Source organism: Cynoglossus semilaevis, chromosome 9, assembly GCF_000523025.1.
Source record: "Cynoglossus semilaevis isolate Cse_v1.0 chromosome 9, Cse_v1.0, whole genome shotgun sequence".
NCBI lineage: Eukaryota > Metazoa > Chordata > Actinopteri > Pleuronectiformes > Cynoglossidae > Cynoglossus > Cynoglossus semilaevis.
Genome location: NC_024315.1, coordinates 17,561,248 through 17,577,603, shown reverse-complemented (window position 1 = coordinate 17,577,603; position 16,356 = coordinate 17,561,248). Strand labels below are relative to the sequence as shown.

The 16,356-nt window shown below is 41.9% G+C and overlaps 1 protein-coding gene across 1 annotated transcript in view; it reads right to left on the bottom strand.

The window, feature by feature from the left end:
• The window catches only part of card14 (caspase recruitment domain family, member 14), a 67,347-nt gene that overhangs the window by 28,340 nt on the left and 22,651 nt on the right, over positions 1-16,356 (bottom strand). The gene's annotated exons all lie outside the window — the stretch shown is intronic.

Here is a 16,356-nt window from a genome sequence, read left to right as displayed (position 1 = left end):
GAATTTAACCGACATCCTTGACACGCTGACAGGTGACAGGAGTGCCAACTGAGGCCAACATGGACAAAGTGTCCCCACATGGACAAAGTGTCTTTTTGTCCTTTTGTAAACACACTTCTGCCAATAAAACATTATTAAAAAATAATTTGCATTTGTGCAGATTATATTCTATCTAGAGGAAGATAATCTGTGATACTAATAATTTGTCTTTCTGTTACAGAAATACACAGGTAAAATGTTGCTACACTGTGATTGGTCAGATTAAAAATATTAATTCCTTGACATTCCAGAAAAATATGCAAAAAGGTGGGAGAAAAAACAAAAAAGTCAGAGCCACAGCCTCAGACAGGCTCGGACCAAAAACACCAGCGCAGCAGCTCACTGACGGTCACATGACGGGAATAATGAGGGCACAGAGAGGAGCCTCAGGCCGTCCCTCAGGCCTCCATCACTGACAGAGTGGGTGGGTGGGTTGGATGGATGGATGGATGGTGGTAGTGGTTGAGGAGATGTGCGGGGGTCGGGGTGTGGTGGGGGGCAGGAGGACTGTGCCTCCCTCTGAGCGTGTGGACGCATCACCAGAATCATTTAATTCATACCATAAACGTGACAGGGTTAATGAGAGCCAAAGAGAGCCTGGGGACCAGCGGTGGGGCTGGGAGGGGGTGTGTGTGTGTGTGTGTGTGTATCTGTTGTAGAATGGTGTTTACATGACAGGCCGGGGCCAAAGAGCTGTAGCCTACAGTTAGGACGGTAAAGGCTGTGGCCGACAGAGGAACTCCTGGAACACAGCTTGATGGAAGCTGTAGCCATACGTGTGTGTGTGTGTGTGTGTGAGTGTGTGTGTGTGAGTGTGTGAGTAGAGAGGCAGGAAAAGACTAGTATGACCCAGACATATCAGGTTTAAAGGTAGACAGATGGCTAAGCTTCTGTTGTTTGGGTTACACACATACATACACACACCCACACAACAGTGTCAGGGTGAGTTTTTTTTTTGTTCCTGTGAAATGAGTTTTGGATTATTTTCATGTGAGGTTTTACTGTCTTAGTACCAATCTTTAGTCAACAGAAGTCTCTAAATTTGAATTATTTATTTGAGTCTAAAATTCATTTTATTTGTCTTTAGTTGACGTAAACCCAATGTTTAGTATTTCCATATTTATAAAATCTTAATCGGTCTTTTACTGTCTTCAGTTCATTCTACTGCAGGACACATGTCCACTGTGATTGGACATCCATTGAGATGTCCCGCCTTCAAGCCTCTGATTGGCTCCCATCCTCATTACTTCCTTCAGTTTAGCTGACTAAGTCAGCACTGATGGGAGTTCATTCCTGACACTTTCTGTCAAGTTTCAACTGAAGACATTCATACATTTCTTCATCGTCATTTAGACCAACATGACTTCCTGTTTGGTTTTACTTTTTAAATAAAAAAACAAAACCATAAAGCTTGTCCAGGATTTGAAGACAGATTTGGGGTATTTGATATTTCTGACTCAGTGTTGTTGGTTAAGGTCTGTGTCGTTTTTCAGCTAAACTGTAACCACTGGTGTTGGTTCAACAACGTTCCCGTCATAACACAGGTTGGGAAATGTTGTCCAAAACACACACACACACACACACACACCTCCTCCTCCACCCCCAGTCAAACTGCACTGACACCGGCCCCCAGTGTCAGACGCTGCTGTCACTCAACACCTTCTACAACACAGTGCTCTGGTGGTGAAAGGGAAGAAAAAGGTGACGGGAAACGGAGTGAAAGTGAGGAGGGGAGATGGAGAACAAAAGCCAGAGAGTGTGCGGAGGGGAGAGGAAAACCAGTGAGGGCTAAATTGGCTGGGTGGAGTGATGGAAGACAGAGAGGAGAGAGGGGAGCAGGAGGAGACGCTGATGGATGAGCAAATGGATGGATGTGAGACGGAGGAAAAGGAGGGGGGAGGGGGAGGGGGATGATTCACAGGTCGGATGGAGAGAGGAGGCAAAAACAAATCTCACATTTCCTCTGCCTGCTTCTACCGTGTGTGTGTGTGTGTGTGTGTGTGTGTGTGTGTGTGTGTGAGGTGTGCAGTTAACTCTCACCTCTGCTCCAGACAATTAAATCTGGCATCAACTCACTGCACCGTCGTCTCAGTGCACGTCTTTCCCTGTCAAGCGAACAGTGTGTGTGTGTACCTGTGCGCTTCCCTGTTAGTTTGTGTGTGTGTATGTGTGTGTGTGTGTGTGTGTGTACCTGTCACAACACATTAGTCTGTGTTAAGTCTGGAGCTTCATTTATGATGTTTTGTAGGAGTGTGAGGTGAGGTATGTTCAGAGCTGTTTCAATCTGTCACACATTTATGCTGGGAGTCAAAAACATTCACAAACCAAGGATAATAAGATATCATACAATCTTAAGACTGTTTTATGGAGCAGGTTAATGAGGACAACGTTATCTGTGATTGTTTTTCATCCTTATATTGAATATTATTTTATTTATTTATATTTCCATGTCCCAGTATGTTCAACATTTACTCCTTATCTTTCCGATACAAAAACAGGAATAATCCTCTTGTAAAGTATTTGAATGAATGTTTGAATTTCATCTTTTACTTTTTTTCACCTTGATTAAATAAAAAACCCTATCAACATGAAGCCAGGGGATGAGACGGTGTCGTTTTCTTTCATCCAGCCGCAGTGACATTTACACCTCGTATGTCAAAACAAAGACCCGCCCCCTTCCTCACCCCTCCTTCTCCAACTGCTTTCTCTAGGGACGCCATCAGGACATGGAAAGGTCAGGGGTCTGGGTAACACCACCGATACCACAAACACACCCCCAGACATACAGCAGACACCTGATCATCATCTGGTTGTGGCTGGACCTGATCCATCAATGAAGCCAAGCTAACAGAGTTTCACCGGAGGGCAATCGATGACATCATCAATATGTCAGTCTAACCTGGTGGTTTCACTGACTTCAGTATTAATATCATGTCTGTCCTATATGTCAATCAAGTATGACTTTGTACTGTGTGTCTATAATTGAACATTGATGAGGTAAGAGCTGAGTCCACTGATATGATTGGTCAGAAGTTAGACACAGAAGAAGACATTTAAACCAACACAGGAAACCATCTCCTTACAGCTACAAGCCTGCACCAAAGATTATGGTAGAACTGAATATTTGGAAGCAGAGATGAAGATTCAACAAACCCTCGTCGGTTATGGAAAACTGACAAACTGCCCCCAAACATTTTCTTATGGTAATTCATGAAGTGAAATAATCATTGTTTTAAAAAACGCCTTAAAGCCAGGCAGTGTGAACATGATGACAAGGCGTTAAACCAAATACCTTTGACAACCATGTTCTTTTGACATGTGATTAAAGCAAATACCATCATTAAAACACCTGGCAGTTGGTACTCCCAACATCTACAGTCAAACCACCAATGAGAACTGACTAACAACTGTAGTACTGTACATGGACGCAAGGAGCAATTCAACGTGCACTTTTAGCTACATAAACAGCTACATTACATTTGAATATTGACATTAACTCTGAGGTTACATTGTAGCATATTCTGGAATGTATTTTTGTCCCATTAATATTAAATAAATTCACAGCTTCACAAAAATGCAGTTACAGTTCCTCTCCTTACTGGACCTTGTTGTCTATGAAAGGCAGATTGATCCGTGAACATTCTCCTTCACTCTTATCAAAAGTGACATCTTGTTGAACTAAACACGACATGAATCTAGACGGAGACTGTAAGTATGTACTGTTGTGTCCTTATCTTATGTACGGTCTACTTGGATTGCCAACAATGCAGAAATGTGGGGTCATGTCTGGACAAATATTTTTTTGTGAAAACAATAATTGCTTGCAGCCTTTAGAATGTATTTATTTATTTTTTGCTGTATAAGTGTTTTTGTAAATGTGTCTCTGGACTATTGGCTCCAGAGGAACAGGTCCGCTCTGTGATACAGTACCTACTTAAATAACACATCTCATTAAGCCTGCTGACTAATGAGGTGATTAGCCTCCGCGACCAATAACTAGCGTTAGCGCAGCGTAGCGTTAACGACTCCATCTTTTCCGCTCTCCCTCCAAGGATTAAACACAGTGATTCAGATGGAATGGTTAATACCATTGGTGGTCTGGAGCTTTTAATTGTCTAAAAGCCATTAAGGCTAATGTGCAGATATGTGGAGGACAAATTGCTTTAATTAGCTAACGTTAATGTGTTTGCTCGCAGGAATATTAGCACATGACACCAGCAGGAAGAGGAAACGTACGGTAGAGCAAGGCTGGGAGGTGATGCCCTGCTTTGGATTACCCATGGAGTGTGTGTGTGTGTGTGTGTGCGCACGTGTGTCGGAGGAAGTCTTTGGGATGTGGAGGGGCCCAGCAGTGAAGTGTGCCACAGCTATTTATAGGCCCAGTTGATTGCAGATTTATTCCCCCGAGGGGGAGGGAGTAACTCTCTAAGTGTGTGTGTGTGTGTGTGTGTGTGTGTTGAGGTGCAGGTTATGAAGACGACCCACTGTGGGTGTAACAGCTGTCTGTCAGGAGGAATCCATCCCTTAATTTCCTTTGGGGAAGAAGAAGGCGTACTGAAGGCAGAGTGCAGCCGTCACAGCAGGGACTGTCGTGTTTGGATGGAAGAAAATCCTGGATTTTTACCTCATGGTTGAAAAGGGTTTAATTTTTCAAACTGTGGCACGTCAAACCAGCAGCTCATGTTTGACGGATGGTGTGACGGAAGGTTCTAGATGATGTTTACTTAACAAAGAGTTCAACAGTGGTATTTATATCATAAACACACTGTAAACAGGTCACCTGTCATTTTATTAATTATTACAAATGTTTTGTATAAATCATATTCCTGCCTTTGGAAATTGTAATAAAACAAAAACAAAATGACCAAGCCTTGTTTTTTTGGTCTGAAAATGTGGTTTCCAACTAGTTAATTCTGTTTTCGCATTTTGTTCTAGTCAAGGTTCGTAATATTTTTCTATAGTTTCTGTTATTTGTTGCTGGTTGCCATGATATAACTGTAGTTGGATCAAAAAAGCTAAAAAAAAAAAAAAAAAGTTTTTAGTGCCTTTTAAAACATTCAGACATTTTAAATAGCCATAATGGACCCCTCAGCCCCACCAGCACCTACAAACAATTCAAAGATATTTCTGTGGTGTGAGGATGAAATGTTTAGGTCAGTGGATCACAAAGAAAATGATCCAAAAGGCACTCGCAGCCCATTTCACAGGCCTGGTTGAAAAATGTAAAAATCAATTTCCTACCCTGCTGGGCAGATTTACCAAAGCTCCAGAGGAAAGCCATGAAAGACTGTGTTTGAGTTGTGTTAGAGTGTTTCCTCACAGATCTGTGTTTGTCTCCACTGCGGTCAGGGCTGCACGTACATGTGTAGGAGAGAAAGAAGGAGAGAGTAAAGAGTGGAGGAGGATGGAGCTGTGTTCTGACAGGAGGATGGGAAATACTGCTGTTGACGTCCTGACCAGCATTTCAGTTTCAGTGTGCAGGAGGGCAGGAACACCTACGGCTGATGTTAACATGGTAAACACACACACACACACACATTTGGTTGACGGTGACACGTTCAGGTTCAAGTGACTCTTAACTGAGCTCTTCACTCACCCTTTTTTACTTCACAGTTTATTGAATTGGTCAAAGTTGATCTACAATGAAACTCCGAGTCAACAGAGTCCAACACTGGAGCTGTGGGCAGTGCAGATGAACAAGGATTAACCTCCACGTGGAGTCAACATTTGAAATCTTTCCAGATTAGAAGGTTCAGGCCAATGATAAAACTATTTTGGAGGTGTTTTTAGGCCCAGGTTCAGCCCATAATGATGCCTGATGAAAGTAGTTTAACTGGAGATTTTAGCTAGAGCAGGGCAAGATGCAAAATGACAAAACTGAATAATAATATAATAACATCAAATCTTAAGACTGTTTATTGAAGTTGACTTGGAGTTCACTGCACTACCATGACCTCAGTACTCAAACCAGCAGGGCAACATTGGGGCGTTTGACATCATGGATGTGAATCCAACAGAAACAGCACGACAATGTGGTGCTGTCATGTGAGAGCAGACCAAAATATCACAGCGAAATATTTGAAACGTGTCAGAATCTGCGCTACTAAAAATGTAAAAATCCTAAATTGTGTCATTTGCTAAAACCACAGCCACCAGTCACATGACACAGTGGCTGACATGTGACGATGACAACAGCTCTAAGTCATGGCTTACCCTGGGTGAGGAGTCATGTGAGCGGAGGCCTAGCGTCATCCACGCCCATGACACACACTGTGAGCCTCACACAGAGCAGCGATGTGTCACCGCCAACAAAGGCACCATTACAAATTCCAGACATCAGAGAAAATGTGTCTTTTTGCTGCCTCTTATCCGACAGAGGGTGAGACAATGGTGTGAGACAATGGTGTGAGACAATGGGAGACATCTTCCCCCCTCACAATTAGCTGCATGTTATTCTGTTTTCACCTCGTCTTCTCTTTCTCTCTTTCACGTGTCTGCCGTTCCTGTGCCTCAAAGGCACCAGAGCACAAAAACAAGAACGGAATGTGACACAGTAACCACAGTGCAGTAATCTGAAGAACAAAACAGCCCTGTGAAATGACATTAATGTGCGCTCCACTCTGACTTCAGGGAAGAGAAGAGCAGATGCTCAACTGTAAGACGAGTATCTTCAGACAACCCCCTGGTATTTGGAAATGTCTGGACTTTTTTTTTTATGCTTTAATTTAAACACTTTGAAAATGTACACGGAAAAACTAAGCCGGATGTTTTTTCTTTAGAACAAACAGGCAGAGGTGACGATTTTTCACCCTTCATTTGGGTTTTAAAAAAAAAAGACCTGCTGGCCTTGGAATGTAATTTCCTGAAACAAGACACAGGGACCAAACTGGGCCATGTTGTTGTTTTTCCTCTCCAGTCTGTCTGCCCATTACTGCTCACAGGGCTCTGTGAAAAGCCTTGGCCAGGCTTTTCCGCAGGCACTTTGGCAAGCACGAGCATCCAGTCTATTTATTCTCAGATAAGGAGGAGGAGGGGAAGAAGAGGAGGAGGAGGAGGAGGAGGTGGGGGGAAGATGGCTGGTGTTTTTGTCTGGCTGTGTGTGTGTGTGTGTGTGTGTGTGAATGTGATAGAAGAAAGAAAAGCTTCACACGGGGAAGCAGCTCTGTGAAAGTGCAGCAATTGCGGCAGAAGAGAGACGTAAACAGCCAAGTCATCATCACCAGTAGAGAAGAGACAGTGGGGACACATGAGCAGAGAGACAGACAGATGGGGACAGTGAAGGCAGGACTCTTCCTCCTCTTCCTCCTCTTCCTGCACAGCTGGTTGAAGCTGGCAGGACTCATCCGTGGGTCCTCTTCCCCCTGGCAGCCAATCTGTCCGTCTTTGTCGGTAACTAGGCCTAAACATGAAACACGAAATGGAGTTGGGAGAAAACGAGCAGTAACCTCACGACGGGCCTTAATGTTGGGCTCAGAAATAAGAACCAGAACCAGAACCAGAAGAAGAAGAAGGAGCTGCAGTTTAATTTGAGAAATGATACATTTAACCATTCATGAAACAGGAGCAGCATTATCACACCAGCAGTACTACAGCCAGAATACCATCATAATACCATCATACAACCACGCTACAACCAAAGTACCACCATACTACCATCATAGTGTTAAAATAGTCAATGTCTGAAAATAATAGTTTTTGACTAAAACAGTGGATAAGTGGTGAGGCATTTTGCCTTACACCTCGTCACCAGTCTTTCTTTCTTTGTCATTTCCTGTGTGCCAAGGTTGTTCTCTGGTTTGTACTGGTTCATCATCTGGAACCTTCACAGATCTTCACATCGCTTGTTTTTTTGTTTTTTTTGATAATCCCAATTCTTTGTTTTCCTTATTGTAAAGTGTTTTGTTTTTAGAAATCGTGACCTTTCCCACCACTGCTCCTCCTCGTCTCCTCCTCCTACTGCTGCTGCTCTCACAAACTCATCCACTGAAAGCCCAAAGGACTTTTTTAGCCTAAAGTCTTTCTATTTTTGCAAGTTAAATTAAGAAGCCAAAAATGGTGTAAGATGTTTCATTGTCCCAATTTCCTTAAAAAATACAACCGTAAAAGCCTAATTAAATCAGAAAATAAAATCAAAATTATTTTACCTCAGGTCATTTGTCTTTGCAGCGTGAAAAGACTAGATTTAGAAAAAGATTCAAAATCATTTTTAATTATAATCACAAAATAAAAGAAACAACACAGAGAATGAAAACAGATGTATGTAAAGATCAGTCACATGCTTTCATCAACTCTTATTTTTGCACCCAGTGAACTGGACTCTGATCTGGAATCAGCCTGACCTTTAAAAGGCCTGAAGGAAGTTAATCCCTTCTGGAAACATGCTGTTTGAAAAGGCTGTGAGTAGCTGTGAAGACCTGAACAGGAAGCCTGTGTTTGGACCAGTGAATGAAGGCCAGGCTTCAGCAGCATGAATGGCCCAGAGCCTCCAGAGCTGGAGTTCCTCCACCGTGAATGGAAGAACGTGGAAATGGATTCAGTGGAAAGTAAAGGGGAAGAAAACGCCTTCACCCAGTTTATCATTCATGTATTCCAAATGTGAGTTTGGGGAATTTCTCTGTCATTTATGGCTGCATTAGTGGAGAAGCTGGGGAGCCGCTAGAGACGAGCTGCACACACACCAGTGACAAAACACACACCAGTAAAAAACAAAAAACAAAAACGCCACTGACATGATGGACAACTCCATTTACGTCCTATGGATGTATATATAAGAACTGATGAATATGTGAATCCTTCTGGGCTTTTCCTCCTGCCGTTAACCCTTCTATGCTGGCATGTGCATCAAAGCTGATTTTAGCTTTGATGCGAACTGGTGCAACGTTGAGAGAAAATGGTTTGTACGCTGATAATCAGTCAAATCTGTTGTTTGGTCACACTCCAATAGGTGTTGGAAAAGTCTACATTTACAGTAACTTTTAATCTTTTTTATACTTTGAAACAGGTAACAGGTTTTAGGGAAAAAAAAGAAAAACTACAAGAAGCAGCAGATGTTCCTGGATTATCACAAACACAAAATACAAGAGGACGTCTGAGGATAATTTCAAGTCACAATCACACAAAACTGCAAATACGACTGCACAGGCAGGTGGAGAAACTTCAGTCTGAAAGATGAATGTCGACTTGAAAGAAAGGAACCGATTTATTGATTTTGACTTTCCTCCTTTCATTGACTGAGGCCTAATGTCAGACTAGGGTTTTCTAGTACAGTGGTTGGAAGGGACGTAAAATAAGAAGTATATTTGAAACAATTGTCTACTTTATCAATACAACACAAAAAAGCCCTCGAAAAAAGAACAAAAATTAAATAAAATAACCATTGGTCTAGGTCTAGATAGAACATTCTAAATTTAACTAAATAATCCCATCGCCTTCTGAGATTTCTGTTAAATGTTAAATGTTAAAAACCCTTTAATTTCTAATTTACATGTATTGACTTCATTCTCACTTGTGATCCAACAAATACTGGATCTATTCACGAAAAGACTTTTTTTTTATTTCTTGTATATGAGATTATTTTTATAATACCCATTACTAAAGATGTTTTAATAGAATTATCACATTATTAAATCCACAAAGTAGTGTTAACATCTCAATAATGCCCACGATGCCCATACGGCAGTGATCGACTTGTGTAGCTGGGGTCAGAGCTTTATCTGCCCCCTCCTTCCTCTGCTGCTGTATCTCTGCCCCACAGCACAGTCACACCAGGTGGGGCAGCTCCACTCACCCTGGCACGGTGCCCAGTCAGGTTGACGTGGCATGTGACCAGGCAGCTGCAGCAACAGTCACGTTGAGCGCAAAACCATTCAATGTGACGTGCGATTTAAAAGAACAAGCGTTCAGCAGCGCCTCCTCAGGTCAACTCATTACACTACAAGGTGTGGAGTGTTTACTGGGCCTCTTGTGTTTTTTTTTTGTTTTTTTTTATTGCCGTCACTGACTCTTTATTTCTGTTTATCTTTCCTCTCAGATTGAAGATCATTTGTCAACATTCCCTAAAAAGGAAATAGGAAGCGATCGCTGTTCTCTCATATCCCTCAGTGAAATGACAAAGGCTCTCCTCTTGCCTCACCCCCCTCTCCCGTCCCCCCCTCCATCACTGTCTCTTCCATTGTGCTCCGCTCTGATGGTATTTGCATGTCGGCCAGATACAACCGGCCCTTTACACGTGAGCACTGCTGACATAATGTCATTTGGCGTCTCGTTGTAGGACAGGCAAGATGATTGACTGACGGCACGTCTGCAGAAGACACACGTCCAAATCTTGACTCCTTCTTAGAAATCAATCTTTCAAATTAAATAATTTCTACTTAAATATTTCCAGGGAGTTCTGGATGTTTTTTCACCGTCAGGTCAGAGTCTTTATAAAGGGCTGGGATGTGAAGTGTGTGTTAACCAGTGTGTGACTTTATCATTAATTTAAATGGTAAAATAATGACATGAAAACTTGATATTTGCGACAGCTGAATGGTTTTTACTACTTTGTCATAGTAATACATTACATTTACTCCGTAGTCAGTAATAATGGACAGTTACTGTGTTCAGTTCTGGTCCATTTTTACAGACTAATTCTAATTTTTCAGCTAAAGCCCAGTTCAATTCAACATGGATGTTTCTAAATTTGAACAGTTTATTCAAAAGATACATTTTTAAGCTGCATTTTTAAGCTGCAGCCAAATTCCTCAATCTACTGTTTGTTTGCCTTCTGTTATTAGTAGTAGTCTAGTTTGATACCCCCCCAACCCCCCAGAGGTGACTAAATCCTCACCAGATCTGTGATGAACAGTTGATAGTAATGAGTGAAGTAGCTGATTCAACCTGGAGCACATTCTGGTAATATCAATGAAACAGTAAAAGATATTTGATGATTTACTTTGATGACATTTTAGAGAGTTTCTCCTACTGCCTTCGACCAATCACTGCAGGCCTACAGCCAAGCACAGAGAGAACAAAGTAGGAGGAATAGGCTTTCAGAATCCAGCCATCTTGTTAATAATAAGAAAAGGTGATATTAATAACAATAATAATAAGATAAGACCATCTTCATCCTCAGTTAGAAAAGGTTTAACGCTGCAGATACTGAGAGACCAGAGTTTGACCACAGGTTGTTGGCTGACACTCATCACAGGCACAGGGATAAAAAGAGGATCAGTGAGGGATGGGGAGAAGGAGAAAAAAAAGAGAGAAGATGAAGGGGAGGGTGAGGAGGAGTGGAGGCTTTTTCTTTTGTCTTGAGCTGCAGCCTGTTTCATTAGCACACCAGCCAACTCCTGCTCCTCCTCCTCCTCTCCTCCTCCTCCTCCTCCTCCTCCTCAGACAGAGAGGCCAGTTACTGTCCTAATGGCAGCTCTGTATTCATTATCACCTCCACATACGCCTCCTCCTCCCCCTCACTCTGCCCAGGACAGGGGGCTGCTGTAATTGATAATTAAAGAGCAATAACACAGCAGTCAATGCAATCTCACCACAGGAGCTCTTTACTTCAGAGACAGAGACACAGACACAAACACACACACACACACACACACACACAGACACAGACAAAGAAGTGTGCGCTATTTCTTCTGACATTAAAAGCACGACTGAGCCTAAAAATTCAAGTAAACACGCCCACACACACACACACAGACACCCTGTTGACCATTTCAAAGCGAGGACCGCACTCACAGAAACACACACTCACAGAAACACACACCCACAGAAACACATACCCACAGAAACACACACTCACAGAAACACACACTCACAGAAAAGTGATTCTCATTTCTTCTAACTGACATTCAACACCATTTTTCTTTCATTTAACTCATTATTCGTCACCTTAACTGATCAACTTTTAGCTTAAAATATTTGACGTAGTACTTGAAGCAGTATTGACGTGTTTTAATCCACTGGTTCTCTCCTATTGTTTAAAGATGCAGCACAAAGACAAGGATGTGGAAATAGTTCAGAACAAACAGACAAACACACAAACAGACACATGCAGAGTGAGGAGGTGAAGAAGACAAAGACACCTGTTAATGTAACAGCACAGGACGATCAATATATGGACCTGAAGACAGACCAGGGCTGGACTATTGATTATGAATGTGTGTGTGTGTGTGTGTGTGCACAGTACGTGTGCTTGTAAGACCAGCACTCCTGTTGGTGACCAAACTGTGGTTCTAATGAGAACCTGCCACAAACAGCTGCAGACAGAAACATCAAATGCAGACACGCTGTCTGGTTCACTGTCCCTCGCTTGGTTCGTTAAGCCATTTTTATAAAAAATTATATAAAATGTTTTCTTAATTATTACTATTTAGTTATATAATCAATATATTTGTTTATATCTATGTATTTGATGTTTAGATGGGGTAATATAAAACATATTAATTAATAGTATATTTCTTGGGGGCTGGAACAAATTAATTGGTTTTTAGTTATTTTTAATGGGGAAAATGCAATCGAGATAGGAGTGCTGTTGTGGAACAAGTTGAACTTGTATCTCGAGGCCCCACTGTATACACATATTATATATATATATATATGCATTTATTAAAAATGTATGTATATATATATATAAGGGGCTTATTGCATGACTGTGCAGTTATTTAGACTAAGAGTTAATCAAATAAAACACTTTTCTAAGTAAGAGTTAATCAAATAAAACACTTTTCTGTTGCACATGTGCATCCTGACATTTTACAGCAGAGATGTCACTCAGAGCCTGTGTTTAAAGAATAAAAAAACCCCAAACATGTTCAACAGTACTGTGATCAAACGTGTACTTTATGTCTGTACATGCAGTGCGAAGAGCGCGTGCATGTCAGCAGGTGCCTTTGTTTGATCAAGATGTCGTACTGTATGTGAAGCCTAGTCTGTCACACTCTCACACACTCACACACAGCGACAGAGTGAATCCATTATAGCAGATGAGATCTGTGTCTGTGTCTCAGGTTGTCGTCTTTGTGCTCTGAGTTCAATCTGCCACTTGATGCTGTGTGTGGGATGTAATTACAGGAGGAACCAATGTGCAGCGCCTCCACTGATTGGAGAGAGAAAACTGGTTATTATGGACTGCAGGAGTGTGTAGGAGAGACAGGTGAAATCTCAAGCACACAAAGTACTTCTGACTGCTGAGAAATAAACGACACACATCGTCATTTTACATCAGTTCCTCTAACTACTGTTTGGTGGAGGCGTCATCCAGAGACTTTCTTCACCAAGTCCTTTTAAAGGTCCATGAGCCCTATGTTTCAAGGACCAAAATACAAACTCTGGTGGAGAACAGTCTATTTAGTCCCAGCTGAGTCAAATCAAACACAAATACTTTACAGTTAGGGGTAAAAAAAATGAATACTGCATTTAAAAAGCAGAACGTCCAGAGTCAAGAAGGTTCGTAAAGATTTTCTTCTTGTGTGTGTGATACCACAAGAAGAAGTGGATTTATTTAAAGGCTGATCAGTCAGGATTTAAGCTTAGAGTCCAGATAGAGAACATACTGCAAAATACTGTACAGTATGTCTTAGGTATATGTAATTTGTTGGTGCACAAATATTTGTGGCGATAAATCAACAAATAAGTGTTAATTTGTTAATAATAATAATAATAATAAGGGATGTGTATCAAAATGAAATCCTTAAATCTGTGTCGAAATTAAGTAGATGTTAATATTTAAGCTTTTAAACAGATTAATCATTAATAATCATTAATAATTCCATAATGCAAATGATGGAATTATTACACAATAATCTGGTTAAAAACACTATTAAATAACTAATGTAAGAATTATTACCTATCTATTTTATATATCTGGCTAATGTGTGTATTTAAAGGAGGTCTGATTTACATTATTTAAAAACACATATATAAAGTCATATATACAGTAGTAACTCCTGCAGCAGTCGGACATATGCTGTGAAAATGTCCGCCCAGAGGGGACAAGAGAGTGATTGAGACAAAGTGAGTAGCAGAGAAATGGAGACAAGAGTGTGTGTATGTGAAAAGGCAGACGACATGAAGGAAAAGTGTGTGTGAGGGGGAGAGAGAGACAGAGAGAGAGAGACAGAGAGAGAGAGAGAGAGAGAGAGAGAGAGGAGATGGCATTAAGACTACATTGAGGAGAGCAGAGCTGTCAGAGCACAGAGTGTCACAGAGGGAAGATGAAACCTGACACGTGCGGCCCATCGCCCACTCTTCCTGGTCTACATCAGTTTTGCTCTTTGGCAGAGAGCGTCTCTTAAGGAGAGTGGTATCGACTGCAGCGCTTCAACGTCAGCTGTTTCCATTTTCTCCTGCGGCTAAAGAGGAGACAAAGCTATGAACAGGAGGGTTTTACCTTCAGCACGGTGTCAGTCACTGTGACACTGTGTGACACTGCACTCCCCTCACTTTACTGTATCACCACACTGCACATGTGGAACAGTCATAGCATCTGTTCTCCAGGTGCCAACGTCAAACACCAAACCTGAGCAGAAACCTGTGACAATTATTGAAAATCTGCAAAAAAAATTCCCAGAACCAACAGAACATTTAAAGGAAGTGGATCTCAGTTCTTAGACCAGACCAAGAAGCAGGTTGTGAACTGGTGTCAAAGGTCAACATCCAAAACAGTCTACTTGAAACACCACTAAAGAAGAAGAAAGAGACTGAGACATGGAGGAGATGGAGGAGAGAAAAGGCTTTGGTACACCCACACACACACCCACAGCCTCTGTGGGTGTGTGTGTGGGTGTGCTGGTTATGTCTCAGATATTCTGAACCTGCAGCTCAGGTCACAGTCTGACAGACAGACCAATGTTCTCTTCAAGAACAGATGCAAATGTCTGACCTTATTTTTACACTTGATTAGATCAGACTTTATTGATCTACTCTGGGGAAATTCAGTGTGCATGCATTTTCAGGTAATGATACAGACATACACACACACACACACACACAGGAACACACACCCTGAGCTCAGCTGCATGGAATGAAGGCACTTTGAAGTGTTAAAATACATCCCTTCTCTCTCTCCTGCTCCTTTGGGACGTCTGCTATGACAACATGCACCACATATCTATGTGTATATACACACACACACGCACACGCACCACTGCACCACTGCACCAAACTTGGTCTGCTAACACTGAAACCACTGGGTTCTGATTGGATAACGTCTGACAGTACACACTGTCACAGACCCCAGCATCGTCTCTGTCTGCTCAGCTGGACCGTTAACACCTGAGTTAATCCAATGTAGAGATCATGGTTTATTTTGATGACTGCCAGTCTACCATGCAGATGGTTGGTGGTTCGATTCCACCTACTCAGTGGTCCCAGGTTAAGGTTAAATCCTGAAGTTGTGGAGTCACCAGATAAAGAACAGACCCAAAACATTCTCCTCTGTTTGATGTTTCAACTTTCGTATCTGTATTTATGGGGATTAAAAGTGTATACAGGTATATACTGAAAAACTGAAATCCAAGCAGATTTCAGCAATGCACAATATAAAATAAAATAAAAAGTGCAACTGCTGAGAGATATAACAGTATGTTCTCTGTAGGCCTACAACATAATAGTGTATCAAAAACATTGCTGTAGGTCCTGCAGGTGACCTGCTCTCCTCCTGCCATGAGTACTGACTGCTCCATCTTTGTGTATTTTATACTTAAGCCTGTCATGTCACCCAGGTCACAATCAGTCTCACCTAGAGCCACAGTGAGTAGATAATATAATAATCAACCCATCATCAACCAGACAGAAACTGTGTTTCTCAGCACATGTTGTCTGTCACACAGTCAACAACAGCATCTGATCAACAACTGCTCTTCATCAGGTCGTGACATTTAAATGTCAGGATTCTCCTCCACTGTCTGACCACACGGCTGACCCCCCTTCTACGTCTCTCGTGGTTTCTTCCCCTCGAGCATTGACAAAGTTGTGATCTCTGCTATTTACCCTGTGATTTACCCTCATGCTCACGCTCTCTTGCACCGACAAACAAGTTGGGGTCGATACCACATCGAGCCCACAAAAACACGTGGCCCATAATCTAATGCGACCCAGAGCTGTTAATTTATTTTTTATTTTATCTGTCAGCACTAACCGTGGTTTTTCTCAGGTGATCTCCCCTGTGTTGACTTAATGGGAGCAGACGCTGTAATGGAGGTCATTTAGTGAACATTAGAGAGGAGAGTGGGGCTTAGCAATCCTGATGTCACTCTGTAGCTGTAATTTGGGGATATTTACGCTTTTCCTCCATTCCCTGATCTCCCTCCGTCACCTCCTGCTCCT